The 14,192-nt window shown below is 48.3% G+C and overlaps 1 long non-coding RNA gene across 1 annotated transcript; it reads left to right on the top strand.

Moving 5' to 3' along the window:
* Positions 1-2,482: 2,482 nt before the first annotated feature.
* LOC115274791 lies at positions 2,483-8,515 on the top strand. The gene is made up of 3 exons (XR_003901251.1): positions 2,483-2,729; positions 5,991-6,351; positions 8,165-8,515. It is a non-coding gene; the product is annotated as an uncharacterized LOC115274791 (long non-coding RNA).
* Positions 8,516-14,192: the final 5,677 nt, after the last annotated feature.

The raw sequence follows: 14,192 nt of genomic DNA on the forward strand, positions 1-14,192 counted from the left end.
AGACTAGGGACTGGCAAATTACGGCATGGGGGCCAAATCCCATCCACTGCCTGCGTTCACTAAGAAAAGGTTTTACTGGAACAGCCAGACCCAGTTAGTTCAGGCCTTGTCTATGGCTGTTTCCAAGCTATTCCAACAGAGTTAAGTAGTAGCGAGAGACGTTACATGGCATGCAAAGCCTAAAAGAGTTACTGCCTGGCTCTTTTCAGAAAAACGGTTGCTGACCCCTGCTGAGCTAAGCCAACCACAGTTATCCTGTCTTTATCTGTGATTGGCTAGGGATGACTATGTAAGCCAGTGTTGGCCAATGAGATTCGAGCAGAATTCGGCTGGGGGAGGGTGGTACCTCTGTGGAAGATGTCCCCCCATCAAAAGAGGTGTGCGGACGGCCGGGAAGGCCGTCAGCTCCCTTCCTGGCGCCCCGCCTCTGAATCCGAGCCAGATGATTGGAGCTGGGCGGCCATCTTGAAACCGCAGAGAGTATAAAACACGTGGAAGGTGGCGGGGAAGAAGTAGAGAAAAGAGGCTAGTGTTTGATGACTGTTCGTCCCCCTGCGCAGTGCTGCACGACGCCGGAACGCCTCACCTCCAGAGGTTAGACCCTAATTTGTCCCTTTTGCAGGCGATTCCATTACTTGTGACTGCATTGGCCCCCCACGACTGCGAACTTTATGTCTGGAATTATGGTCCTTATTTTACACTTATGAAACCCAGAGTTCAGGGAGGTAAAAGGACTTGCCTCCCCCTTTGTCCACCTCCAATGACATTCCCTGTCCTGTTACCCCTCACAGCAACACAGAACCCTCGCATTGGGGGCTTGGTTTATCTATGTTGAAGTTCTTTTTTTTTTAAATGGGGTTTTTTTTTTTTTTTTGAGAGAGACAGAGACAGCATGAGCAGGGGAGGGTCAGAGAGAGGGAGATACAGAATCGGAAGCAGGCTCCAGGCTCTGAGCTGTCAGCACAGAGCCCGATGAGGGGCTCGAACCCACGAAGGTGAGATCTGACCTGAGCAGAAGCCGAAAGGTTAACTGACTGAGCCACCTAGGCGCCCCTATGTTAAAGTTCTGTAAGCAAAGGAAAATGAACTCTACAGGCAAATGGAGTTCCCTGCCCCACAGTTATTTCTCCTCCTTCTCTACTAACAGAAACTGAGTTTGGCCAGCCAAGGGATGGAGGGGATTCGATCTCAGCCAGCCATGGCCTCCCCTTTTGTGGGAAGTTTTGTCCCCTAGATAATCTGATTCCAGGCTGGGTCTGGGTGATGCATGCGAGTCTGCCTTTCTCACGAGTTCTCAGGTGATGGCAATGCTTCTGTTCCATCCTAGAGGTGACAAACTTTTCCTGTAAAGGGCCAGATAGCAAACGTTTTAGGTTTTGTGGGCCATGCAGGTTCTGTGGCAACTAGTCAATTCTGCTATTGCAGTGGCTTGAAAGAGGGTGGGGCTTTAAGTGGGTGGGGCTGTGTTCCAATAAAACTTTATTTAGGAAACCAGGTGGTGCGCCAGCTCTAACTTGTGGGCCATAGTTTGCTGACCCCTGGCTTAGATTAGTCAGGGTTCATCTCCTGGTCCTGGGCCCACGCTCTCTGAGCTGCTCAGCTGACTAATAGCTGAACCAACAGGGATTCCCTTAGGAAGGAAGACGGGCGATGGCTCCTGGGCACCAGGTAAAGTGCTGTGATCTAAGCCAATCTGACATGGAACAATTCTTAGGTTATTTCTGGCAGAGGTGAGCGTGTCCCCACGATCTAGCTACAAGTTCCCATAAAATCCAGTCTGTCCAAATATTACTACCGTTACAACCGAACATTCATTAGCAAAGCAGTTACAAAACAGTTTATACAATCTGTCCTGGAAGCTGGATAAAGCCTTCACACTCCATTTCTTCAGGGGCGCTGGTCACACCTTAAATGAGAGGGTCAGTCAGGTAGGCATCATATTCTCAGAGCAGGATTCTGTGCCGTCTGATTGGCATGATGCGGTCAGAAATCCCCCTACCCAGTGGCTGGATACAGGCTCAACTGGGGAAGCAGAGGGGAAGGGTGTAGGTAGGTAAAGGGTTATGGTAGCCTATAACGCATTCTAGTCAGGTCACGTGTCTTAAATATTTCTAATTTCGCCAATGCAAATCCATGTCTTTTTTGCCCACTCCCTTGCACATCTATTTCTAATGTCAAAGTCGTCATGCTAATTATCATCAGTCACTAGTTTCATCAGTAAAAACCCCATTTCTGGGGTGCCGGGGTGGCTCAGTTGGTTACGCGGCCGACTTCGGCTCAGGTCATGATCTCGCGGTTTCTGAGTTCAAGCCCTGAGTCAGGCTCTGTGCTGACAGCTTGGAGCCTAGAACCTGTCTTCGGATTCTGTGTCTCCCCCTCTCTCTGCTCCTCCCCCACTCACCACTGTCTCTCTCTCTCTCTCTCTCTCTCTCTCTCTCTCTCTCTCTCTCTCTCCCTCTCTGTCTCTTTCAGAAATGAAATAAACATTAAAAAAATTAAAACAAAACCCCAAAATACGCTATTTCTGAATTGCAAGAAACACCTCTCATAGCCGCTGCCGGGCGTGGTCCTTTCTGCCTTGGGGTTTGCTGGCCGTCCCCACACAATGAGTTCTTGATCACCAGTTAGCTCACCGCACTCCTGCTGAGTTTCAACTGACTGAACTTCCAGGATCGCTTATCGCTCTGATTCTACTGAAGTGTATTCAAGTACAGACTCTGTCATGAAAGGTAAGCCCCTGTGTCTGCTACAGGGCTCACTGTGGGGAAATAAGATGATAGATTTAAAATCATCTTGTGAGCCTTCAGCCCTGTGGCTTCCCACGGTTATGTAAGTTTCTAACTTTACAAGGTGCAAGTCCAGATAAGGAAAACGGAGCGCAGATGGAATAAAAAACCTACCATGGACTCTGCTCTCTGTGAACCTGGATTCAAACCTAGTCTGTCGCTCACTAGCTGTGTGCACCGAGGTCAAGTTGCTAATGCTCTCAAGGTGTGCCCTCAGGTAGAATGCAGTCCTATGCCTTTCGCCCTCTGGAGGCGAAAGAGATAGCTTCGTGTATAAAATGGGTGTCATGGTGATCGCGGCCTTTAAGGAAGACAGGCATGTGAGTCAGCCTGGAACCCACGCGTAGTAGGCTCTCGGTAAATTATCTGCTGGCATCCTAATTCTGATTTTCAGCTAAGATCCACAGCTGAAGTCATTTTCCTGAAGACCGGAGCAGAATTTGTGAAAATAATGGCCCCACGGTGGTACCGCCCACAATAAAGTCATTTTCCAGGGGTTTGGGTAATCTTCTAGCTTAGGTTTTTCTAGAAGGTTAATACCATCTGTCTGTGGTTCACGTTTTACATTTAGACGAGAAAGCTGGAAAAATATCTAACATGATCTCTGGCCAGTGTAGACGGACTTAGATGGAAAAGCTAGTTATCAGGGTTCTTGCTCTTTTGTGTCTAGTAGAGAAAGTTCGAGATTATGTGTCCTCATCGGGTATAGTGTGTTTATTGTTTTTGTAATTCCTCCACTGCCGGGACCTATTTCCTAAACCTGGGGAGTCACCCCCGCCTTTGGGTTTTGAAAAGCAGAGCCCACCTTTCAGCTCAGGAGTGAAAAATGTAGAAGATGGATTCCCAGCACCCCTGGCAGCCAGGGTGTGGACCCGTGGCCTGGCACTTGCCAATCAGAGACAGCTGCCCCGGACTTTTGTTTGGAACCTAGTGATGCCAAGAGGGACAGGCTGGGTGGAGCCCACATTAGCGACTTGTGATGCTAACATTCCTTCATCATTGGTGGTCTTGACTGTGGTTCTAATAGCGGAACCCAACACCCACAACCGGTGTGGGCGGTGGGTCTGGCGTAGACGGCAGGGTTTAAACCAGGGGCTGACAAACTTTTCCAGTAAGGGACCGGATAGATATTTTAGGCTTTGCCAGGCGAGAGGCAGCAAGCAGTTGATGCAGATACTTACATAACTATTAAAAAATGTAAAACCACCCATAGCTCATGGGCTCTTAGACTATGTGGCAGCATGTTTTGGTCCGTGGCTATAGTTTGCTGTCCCCTGATCGAGAACCCGGAGGGGACAGCAGTGCTGTTTTCACAAGGCCACCTCAGTGTGACTCCAGACGTCACTCCCAGCAGCCCCAGGAAAAGGGCCTTTGCATACGGAATCCACTGAAGACTGGTACTATGGGGGAGGGGTTCTAATTCAGGGGCGGGGTCCTTATAAGAAGAAAACTCAAAGGCTAAGAAACGAGGGAGAAATGCTGCATGAAGACGGAGACAGAGATTAAAGTGATGTAGCCACAAGCCAAGGAAAGCCAAGCTGTCTCCCTCAGAACCTACAGAAAGTAACAACCCCACACCGTGCTGGGGCCAAAAGGCAAAATGCTCTTGCTGTTTCTACCTCATTTTTTCACAAGCTAAAGTGGGTTTCCAGGGACTGTGTGATGTGTGAAATCAGCTACCTGAAAGAAAAGCTGCCTTGTAGGAGGCTGAATGCTAAAGGCATTTGTAAACATGTAAAACCAAAGCCACCCTACTCGCTAAATGTTTGGGGAGCGGTGGCGGAAATAGTTACTTTTCACAAAAATATGTTACTGATGTTAATACGTAAGATGCTTGTTATGGTTATTTTTAAAATGAATTTTAAAAATTGACATTTCAAAAATTTCTCAGATTTGGTTTCGAACAGATAAGCTTAAGTAGGTCTAACTTTCGTAAATAGAAGCTCCTTGGAATTATCGGTAATTCTGAAGGGTGTTCAGGGGTCCTGAGATCAACACATTTGAGAACCGTTGGCTTAGGAGATTTCTCTGAAACTAGACTATTTCCTATTATTTCCCAGAAAGCGAGGAAAAAAATTCGTCAAGAGTACAGGCTCGGGATTCTGAAGGCTTGAGTCTAAAGCTTTATTCCAGACACATAATATTGGTGATATGAAATTAGTGACTTCAACCTTTGGAACCTCAGTTTTCTCATCTGTGAAATGGGTCTCATAAGACCTACCTTCTAGGGGAGTTATAAAGATTAAAAGTCCTCCCTGACTGTGAGCAGTGTAAAGCCCTGTTCTGTGGAAGAACTCAGCGCTTCTGAGACTTGGAAGTGCACACCTGCAGACCTTGTTAAATGCACATTCCATTTCCTTTCAGTATCTATCATGATCGGACTGGACATTTCCTTTTATTATTTGATTCGTTGACTGTTTTGTGCATTCCAATGCAAGTACCCATGAAGGGCTAGAGTCATGTCTGTCTTGATCAGGGGCTCATAAACGACAGCCTGGGCCAGATTTGGCCTCTTGTCTTTTTTTTAATATATAAATAAAGTTTTATTAGAACACAGACACATTCATTCTTTTCTGCCTTTGCTCCCTAACAGAGGAGGATAGTTATGATAGAGACTGTGTGGTTCACAAAGTGAAGATATTTACCCTCTTCAGAAACATGTTCTGAACTTGGTTGTGGGTATAGGTCATCGGCTCTAGTGCAGTCTGGCCATAGTGGATGCTCACAGATATTTACTGAGTATTTAATAAGTATGTTTTACAGGTATGATCCCATTTAATTCTCCTCACCACTCCATGAGGCAGAAGCTAGGATGAGTCTACAAACCTGAAATTCCAAAAGCTATACTTTTTTTTTAATGTTTTATTTTTTATTTTTGAGAGACAGAGACAGCGCTAGCAGGGGAGGGTCAGAGACAGAGGGAGACACAGAATCAGAAGCAGGCTCCAGTCTCTGAGCTGTCAGCACAGAGTCCAACGTGGGGCTCGAACCCACAAACCTGAGATTATGACCTGAGCCGAAGCCGGACGCTTAACCGACTGAGCCACCCAGGCACCCCCAAAAGCTATATTTTTAAAAAACAACTCTGGCCACACAATGATCTGATCTCCCTTATCCGGCTACAAAACACAACTTGAATGAACACGAGCCTATCGATTTCGTGCATGCATCTCCCTAATTCAGTTTTTGCGTGTTTCTCTGCAGACAGGTCCATGTGGCAGATCACCGGGTCCTGCCTCGGGTCCTGCAGGAGACCCTGTGAAACATGGCCCAAGTGCCCAGGATTTGGAGGGAGATTTGGATGCGTACTTTCCCTTATTTTAAAGCTGAGAAACACAGAGGCTGAAAACCTGTGCTAGAGCGTGGCAGCACCCGGCTTTGAACCCGGGAATCCGATCCCTAAGGCGCACCTGTAACCTGGAGCCTGGAAGGGGCTGGTGCTTGCTGACTGGTCGAATCAACAAGTAAATGAAGCTGACTGGGCCTTGTTCCAAGCCCTGGGCTAGTTTACCTGGTGCTGGGAGATTCCTGCTTCTCCCAGGAAGAACATCTTTCCAGGCCAAGTGTAAGTGTGCGTGTGAAACATGCATGCATGCCCGTGCACACACATGCACACAGACACATGCATGCATACATGCATGCATACACACATGCATGCACGTGCACACACAGACACACGGACACATGGATGCATGCACCAGCACACACAGACACATGCATGCACACATGCATACACAGACACACGTATGCCTGCGCATGCACACACACAGACACACGGACACATGGATGCATGCACCAGCACACACAGACACATGCATGCACACATGCACACACAGAACACGTATGCCTGCGCATGCACACACACAGACATGCCAAGACTCGGAAAGGAGCTCTATGCTCTTATGTTTCCTGGAGCCTGTGGCCGCCTGTTGTTTCCAGCAATCTCATCTTCATGAATCAGGTGACAGAACCCACTAGTTACCAGGCGGGGGAAAGAAAACAGATGCTTTTCCAGCGAAGCAGCATGCAGCTGAGCAGTTTGTCATTGTGGTTAATCTGTCTCCCATCAGGGCACGGCACCTGGTAAAAAAAATTCCTGCTGATTTCTCTCTCTGGGTTCGGGGGGGCTGCTCCGATCCCGAAAGCTCAAAGCCACGGCCACGGGAAGGGTGTAATCTGTCTGTTGGGTACTCAGCCTGGACTAGGGCAAGGGGGTGTATGGTAATGCTGTTTCCAAAGCGTGAAAGCATTATTTCCTCTAATCGAGAGAGGAAGTGAGCCTCCCCTTGCGCGCTTGACAGTTCCCTAAGAGGTGAAGTCGGCTGTAGAAGGCAGTGGAAAATTTCTGTGGGTCTAAGTGAGCAGGAGTGCCTTCAGCAAAGCCTTGGGGGCACGAGATGGGCTATATAGGTTCGCAAAGGCTGATGTGGATTAAAACTCGGTTGTAGACAGGTGAATACTATAGGATTTCCTTCAAAAGGCTTGTATCTGCATGTGTGCGCGTGCGTGTGTGTGTGTGTTTCTGTAAAAATGTAGACAAAAGAATAGGAAGAATACACTCCCCATTCACACAGGAAGTAGATGAGAAGCAGGCGGGGGCGGAGGAAGGTGGGTGTGTCGGAGAGAGAGGGGGGTGACTTTTATCTGCTCTTGTATATGCCTCAGCGTTCTCCCCTTGCTGGCGTACTCTCAGAGAAAAAAACAAATAAAAATAACTTGCAGAAACAAACAAAAACCCCCTCAAGGAATCAGCTTTATAACCATCAGAAAAGCCCTATAGCCTCGAAGATTTAGAAGGCCCCAGGCACAGCGACTTCCTGGTTGGGTCATTCCTACCTAAGTCATGTTTGGAAGGTTGACAGATTCGACCTTGTCCCCAAACGGGGGATTACTTAAAATGGGTTTTGAAACTCCCTTGTTGAATGAAAGGGACCCATTTGGTTCTGTGTCTCTCTCTCTCTCTGTTGTACTCTGCTTTCAGTTATTAACCTTTTTCTTTTTTTGAAATGAAGCATCTAAAATGACCGATGGTTTTTGTAATTTATCTTTCAGAATACGCATCCTACTAATAAGGCATCAAATTATACCTTTGAGTATTAAAAGGAAAATCCTAGCCCTTTCAGAGACAAGACAGGGATGCGACAGCTCTGGAGGGGCCTTTTGATTAGGCACAAAAATATTTGGTCTTTGGTTAATCTGCTGTGAAGCAGTCTGGTCGCCTTCTTACCTTCGGATGATCACTTAGCAGAAGTTTCTCTAGATTGTGTGTGACTGTGGTGGGGGGGGAGTGTTTCTGTTACTTTGGTTGGATTTATTCCCCCTCCTGGGGAGGGTGGGGATGGTGCAAGGAAGGAACACATCCACCTCTGTTTGCATAGATACCAGGAATTCAGTGCAACATGGCCGCTGGCACGCCACTACGTCAGCAGCTTCATTACAGGAGCCTTCGTCGTGGGTGCGAGAAGGATAAATGACCAGCCTGGGTGGCTCTTGACAGGGATTTTGGAGCCTACCCATTACCTCTCAGGGCTGGGATTTCTAACTGTATAGGATACACCCCGGTCGGCAAACGTTCGTCAGTGTCCCTGAGGTTTCCAGACTGACGCAGTAGTACTGGAGAAGTTTGTTTGCACCCACCTTTTGGAATATGCTTCTATTAAATGAGAATCTTGCAAGAAACTTGGCTTTCATTCATCAAATGAAATAAAGAAAATGTCCCTTGAAATGGCCCTGATGTTCGATTTTGTTGCTTTTTCCATGCATTATTCTCCTATTATTTCTTTTTTTTCAATTTTATTTATTTTTGGGAGAGAGAGAGAGAGAGACGGGTAGGGGCAGAGAGAGAGGGAGACACAGATCTGAAGCAGGCTCCAGGCTCCGAGCTGTCAGCACAGAGCCCAACGCAGGGCTTGAACCCACGAACTATGAGATCATGACCTGAGCCAAAGTCAGACGCTTAACCGACTGAGCCGCCCAGGAGCCCCGTACCTTTTTCTTTTTTTAAATCTGATTTTATGTTGGTGGAGTTCAAGCACCTCCAGGGTTCCTCTTACGCTAAAGGTTCTGGAAAAGTCCCAAGAGCACAATAAACTCCACAGAAGAAGTTTACTTAAGCGTGATTCACCCTAAAATACCTACTCTGACTTTGGGGAAGGGACTAATTTTCCCTTTGTCATCAGGTACACACCAGCAGCGTTTGCAAAGCCCCGCCAGCAACTTGTCTATTTATACTTTGTTTATTACCCCCGTGACCGTGCAGCTGTTGATCTTGGAGGACCACAGCAGAGTGCCGTGAGTGGGCGGCGGCGTGATCCTACAGACATTGTTCATAACCCTAGACGATCGCAGACTCTCTTTTACTCCAGGGGCGTGCCTCCTCCTTTACCGAAAGGCAGGCTGAATCGCAGAATGGAAAACAACGATGACCCGGCCCATCTATAGCAGAGCGGGAAAACAGTAGTATTGGCATTTCCCGGCTTCACTTTTATTTTTTTTTTAATTTTTTTAAATGTTTTATTTATTTTTGATACAGAGAGAGACAGAGCATGAGAGGGGGAGGGGCAGAGAGAGAAGGAGACACAGAACCGGAAGCAGGCTCCAGGCTCTGAGCTAGCTGTCAGCACAGAGCCTGATGCGGGGCTCGAACCCACGACCGTGAGATCTGACCTGAGCCGAAGTCGGAGGCTTAACCGACTGAGCCACCCAGGCGCCCCCCGGCTTCACTTTTAGATGGCATTGTCTTCAAGGTGGACTTTCATGCCAAACTTGGGTCCTTTCCCATTACGACAGTCACTGAAGGGGCAGGAAGGAGCTCCGTGTCTCCGTGGATGACCTGTGGGTCTCTGCTTGAGAGAAAACAGGCAACAGCAATCTGGTTCCAATGCCGTTTAGGGAGGAAAGGCAAGCGATGGGTCTTAAGCATGCGCAAAAGTGACGTAAAGTTACCAATGATGATAAAATGTATAATCAGCAATAATCACGGCTCACTTCAGCTGTATGTCAGGCACCGACTGCTCTCCGTGCTTTGCCAGGGACTGATTCATTTAATCCTCGCATCAAACCCTCGAAGAGAGAATGCTGTTATTATCCCCACTTTACAGTTGAGAAAAACAAACTACAGAAGAGGCTGAGAAACTTGTCCAAGGCTGGTAACATCCTCATCTTTGCCCGGGAGATGGTTAGGAACGTAAGTTTTGGCATCTACGAACTCGGTTTTTGTTGGCCGGGTCCGCGGACTAGTCCATTTGGTGCCTTTGTGCTAACGAGAAAAATGTGCTCTGTCGGGGCAGGTGAGCTGACGGCTTGCAGGGCATCTTCCTGGCGGGTGGAGGAAGGGCGACGTTTCAGTGGAAACTCCCTTCTCTGGGTATCCTTGTGTAGGGCCACCTTTTGTGCCTGTGGGACCATGGGGCTCCTGCACACACTAGTTCTGGGACCACGAGCAGCATCCTCAGTGTCTTTGAGTCTCCGTGTCTTCATTTGAAAATCAGGATGAGGGGCTCCTGGGTGGCTCAGTTGGTTAAGCGTCCAGCTTCGGCTCAGGTCATGATCTCACGGTTCGTGGGTTTGAGCCCCACGTCGGGCTCTGTGCTGACGGCTAGCTCAGAGCCTGGCGCCTGCTTCAGATCTGTATCTCCCTCTCTCTCTGACCCTCCCCTGCTCATGCTGTCTCTCCCTATCTCTCAAAAATAAATAAAGAACATTAAAAAAATTTTTGTTTTTAATTAAAAAAAAAGGAAAATCAGGATGAGGCTGTGTAACCTCAGACAGAGGCCAGTGGTGAGGACTTGCACTGAATTTACCTGGCATATGGGAGGAAGTAAGGAGGCAAAATCAAACATGAGATGCTTAGACTGCACCTTCTGTTGGATCGTAAACTTCTTGGAATCAGGAAGTAGTCATTGAGAGAGTCATTTTGAAGTGTCACGGACTGTCTGTCCCAGGAAAGGCCATGGTGTTTCACAAGAAATAGATCATGTCTTCAACTCTTATCATTGGAAGATGTTGGTGCTTGGATCACTTGGCCGGTTAAGCTGTGTTCTCAGTAAACTGTCTTCCTTGCAGTGCTGTCTTGAATGCGCTGTATTGAAATAGCGGAGTTGATGACACCAAATTTAAGAATTGCTGTCAGAATGCCTTTCAGTGAGTTTGAATCCTCACACATACTTTGCGTGATGTTATACACGGAAGTGTAGAGGGTCAAAGGGCAGAGGGGCCCCTTAATAGCTGTGGGACTTGGGACACACTGCTTTCTTTAAAAAATTTTAAAAAATATTTATTTGTTAGAGAGAGAGAGGGAGACACAGACTCTGAAGTAGGCTCCAGGCTCCGAGCTGTCAGCGCAGAGCCCAGGGTGGGGCTCAAACTCATGAACCACGAGATCATGACCTGAGCCGAAGTCAGCCGCTTAACCGACTAAGCACCCCAGGCGCCCCTGGACACATTTCTTAGCCACACTCTGTATTAGTTTCCTCTTCTGTGAAATGGGGATAATAACAGCTTCTCTCATAGACTGATGGGGGGTAAATGAGAACTGTCCATCTAAAATGCATCACATCATCCGTAGCGAAGAGTAAAAATGCTCAAAAAACGTTAGTTGTGGCGGGGGGCACCTGGCTGGCTCAGTCTGTAGACCATGTGGCTCTTTTCTTTTTAATTTTATTTATTTATTTTGAGAGAGAGAGAGAGTGCACGTGGGAAGTGCAGAGAGAGAAGGGGAGAGTGAGAATCCCAAGCACTATGACAGTGCAGAGCCCAATACGGGGCTCAAACCCACAAACCGCGAGATCATGGCCTGTGTCTAAATCAAGAGTCAGTCACTTAACTGACTGAGCCGCCCAGGCGCCCCTTAAGTACTCCTAAGTTTAACCTCAGAGGAGACTTCATACATCCACATGAACGATTCACCTACGTTGTCTTGCCCGCCTTCCTAGAGGTCACAGCGTGATTCTTCACCCACAGGCCGAGCGTAGTTTGGTTCCAGACATGCACGTGAGCTCCTGTCGCCAGGACGAAGCTCCAGGCAGGGGCTCACCGGGCATCCTTGATTGCTTCACTGCCGGGACCAGGGTTCATGGAGGCTCAAAAGTTCGGGATGAGCATTTCTCGTTTCTCTTAGCATTTTGGCTCTGGCTTTCCTTTTCTCTGGATGCATTGAAGGCCAAGGTCTAGTTTGAACACGGAAGGTGGATGAAGGCCAGTGAAGGGCTCTCCCTCTCTTCTCTGCTTCTGTGGTAGGTTAGACGCACTGAGGATGCACTGTAGACTTCTGTGATTGAGCTCCCCGGGGCTGTGCGGAGCTGACTTTCCCCGCACGGACCCCAGCCTCTTCTCTGAAGCAGATACCTCTGGTTGAGCAGCTGCCTTGGCCGCATGCGGCAAGAACCCAACCGGTGGGTCAGCCGATAACATTGTGTTTCCATCACATAACGAGAAGTCCTGGATTCCAGGAAGTCACCAAGGACTCAAACTCCATCCGTCTTCCTGGCCTCCCATAGTTTGCACATGGCCGTCATCCTCAGGATCCCATGATGGCCGCTCCATTGCAAACATGGGGACACATTCCATGTGAGAAGAAGGGGAGGGGGTGACAGATGTGCATGTGATGCATTTTTATGAAGGAAGAAACTCTGCCAGGGGATTAGGGATGTTGTTTTGTTCTGTTTGTTTTTAGTTGGCTTAATGGCATCTTTAAAAAAATTTTTTTTTATGTCTTTATTTTGAGAGAGAGAGAGAGAGCGAGGGAGGGGCAGAGAGAGGGAGTCACAAAATCCCAAGCAGGCTCCAGGCTCTGAGCTGTCAGCACAGAGCCCAACGTGGGGCTCGAACCCACAAACCTGAGATTATGACCTGAGCCGAAGCCGGACGCTTAACCGACTGAGCCGCCCAGGTGCCCCGGCTCAACGGCATCTTGAATAATTCTAGGATTCTATTAACGAGAAAGAAGGGAAAAGACACTGGTTGAGTAACTGGCAGGTAACACTTTGCCACAGACTGCCCCCTGCTCCCTAATAGGTATCTCCTGAGGGCGGCTGTATCTTCAGAGAATATTTGTGTGTGTGTTTTAATTTTTAAAATTTTATTTATTTCTTATTTTGAGAGAGAGAGGGGGAAGAGAGCCTCTGCCTCATGCCTGCGATGTGGGTCTGGTCGAGGCTCCGGCTGAACCTCCGTTTCTTCATCAGTCACATGTTTTCCCCGAAACCTATGTCGGGGCGCCTGACTGGTTCAGTTGGTAGGGCGTGCGACTCTGGACCTCAGGGTGGTGGGTTCAAGCCCCACCTCGGGTGCACCGGTTACTTTAAAAAGAATCTTTGGGGCACCTGGGTGGCTTAGTCGGTGAGGCAGCCGATTCGCGATTTCCAAGTGGGTCACGATCTCATGATTTGTGAGTTCGAGCCCTGCGTCGGGCTCCGTGTCGACATCCAGGACCCTGTTTGGGATTCTCTCTCTCCTTCTCTCTCCTCCCCACCCCTGCTCGCACTCCCTCTTTCTCTTTCAAAATAAATAAATAAAGTAATAAATTAAAATAAATAATATAAATTAAAAACTAAATAAAAATAAACTAAATAAAAAACAAATAGCAAATAAAACTTAAGAAACTATTAAGACAAATGTCAACAACAGCCTGCTGCATCCCCTTTAGAGACCAGGGCTAGGGGGTGTGAAGCCGTGGGGCGGCCTGGGGCCGGGAGCAGGATTGCACAACGGGCCGCAGTTAAAGGCAGTTGCCCTGGACCCAGGAGCTGCCGTCTTTGCTTTTCCCAAAGTGAGTGTTTTGAAAAACTTCATCAGGCGAAATGTAGGAGAAGTGAGAAAAAAGAATGTGAAAGTAAACAAATATCTCAAAACCGCCAGCCGCCCAGGTCAGTGGCAAGACACAGAGTGCGTTCTGCACACACAGATATTAGTAAAGCACCCCCCTTCCCGTCTGTATGGCCCAGTGGGGGGCCAATGCGAATTCCTCTCCAGAGGCATTGCCCCCCCCACCCCAGGTTGACCAGCAGACACACTGCTGACAGAGATGAGGGGGAAGGATGATTCCCCTTCGCTATTTTTAGCTCCCTCTTGATGTCTTACATTTCATATTTTGAGCTTGTTTGCAAAGTTCCCTTCCAACCCAAATAAACCCAAGTTCAGGAATGCAAGGACAGGACGCAGGTTACTGCTTTCTGGTTCCCAGGGAGCAGGCAAGGAAGCCAGCTTCCCTGGGGAATGTTCTGGGAGGGGGCGCTGGCCTCCAAGAGGATGCTGCATGAGGCCAAGCTTCCTTCACGGTCCACTTCTGAGGCAGGAACAGGGTGGGGGGGAATGGGGTCCCCTCCTGACAGAAGCACCCAGGTTCTCGGCCTCCCAAGATAACCTTCTGGACCATAGTCTGCCAGGACTTTCTCTTCAGATTCCCTA

The sequence above is a fragment of the Suricata suricatta genome, chromosome 12, assembly GCF_006229205.1.
Source record: "Suricata suricatta isolate VVHF042 chromosome 12, meerkat_22Aug2017_6uvM2_HiC, whole genome shotgun sequence".
In the NCBI taxonomy this organism is placed as follows: Eukaryota; Metazoa; Chordata; class Mammalia; order Carnivora; family Herpestidae; genus Suricata; species Suricata suricatta.